We start from the raw sequence: 912 nt of genomic DNA, 5'->3' as shown, positions 1-912 counted from the left end.
CCTGAGTCCTAGTCTAGCCCTGCGCAGGTTATCTGCATAACCTCTCTGAGATCTCATTTTCCCCTTGAGAAAGGGTAAGATCAAGTGACCTTTACACACTCTTATTCTGTAATTTAAGTCTGTGTCTGTATTTGCTAGGACAAAATAATTGCTATAAGGCATACTAGGTTTAATTGTTAAAGTATTGCAAAGGCATAGATCATATGGGTTTAGATTTTCTGGGGACTTTCAATGGAGAGAGATCTGTCAGTATATCTGGGACATCAATTCAGATGTTTTGGTAAAGTGAAAGTATAAAATAAATATCAACAATGCATTCAACAGTAGTCATTTAGCATTCACTATGTGTATGCAAAGCATTGAATAAGACGTGTTCTCTGACTTCAAGCTGTTTAGGATTTAGTCAGAGTTTACTTTAAATAAATTAAAAAAGTAAGTAAACATAACAAGCTCAGTGGAGCTCAGATATGTTTAGCTGGAATGAATCAGCCTCTAAAAAGTGTGGTATGACTGGCCGGTCAACCTTTTGTTGGAACTGTTTAAATTACTTAGCATTTCATAATGTAAATATTTTGATACTGTGCACTCCTTGATTAATATGAGAGTGGTTTACCATCTTTGAGGAAAACTTATAATTCTTAAAAATCAACTCAGAGTATAATGTTTCTGAGTATCATCAGGCATAATATAACTATATCCCCAAACCCCCTCTTCTTAGTCCCAAGCATGTTAGAGAAGTATCATATTCATTTCATTTTATGTTGAATTAACTAATGGTAAAAATATTTGGTTGGAACTGCATAGCATTGTGATTGACTGGGGAACATTTTAATAAAGGAGATCTAAATAAAGATAACATTTTTCAAAAGAAGGATATTGCTTGTGTTTGACTACCTCTTTGGTAAGACATTT

This window comes from Bison bison, unplaced genomic scaffold (assembly GCF_000754665.1).
Source record: "Bison bison bison isolate TAMUID 2011002044 unplaced genomic scaffold, Bison_UMD1.0 scf7180017864491, whole genome shotgun sequence".
Taxonomy (NCBI): Eukaryota; Metazoa; Chordata; class Mammalia; order Artiodactyla; family Bovidae; genus Bison; species Bison bison.
Note: the sequence above shows the minus strand (reverse complement) of the source record.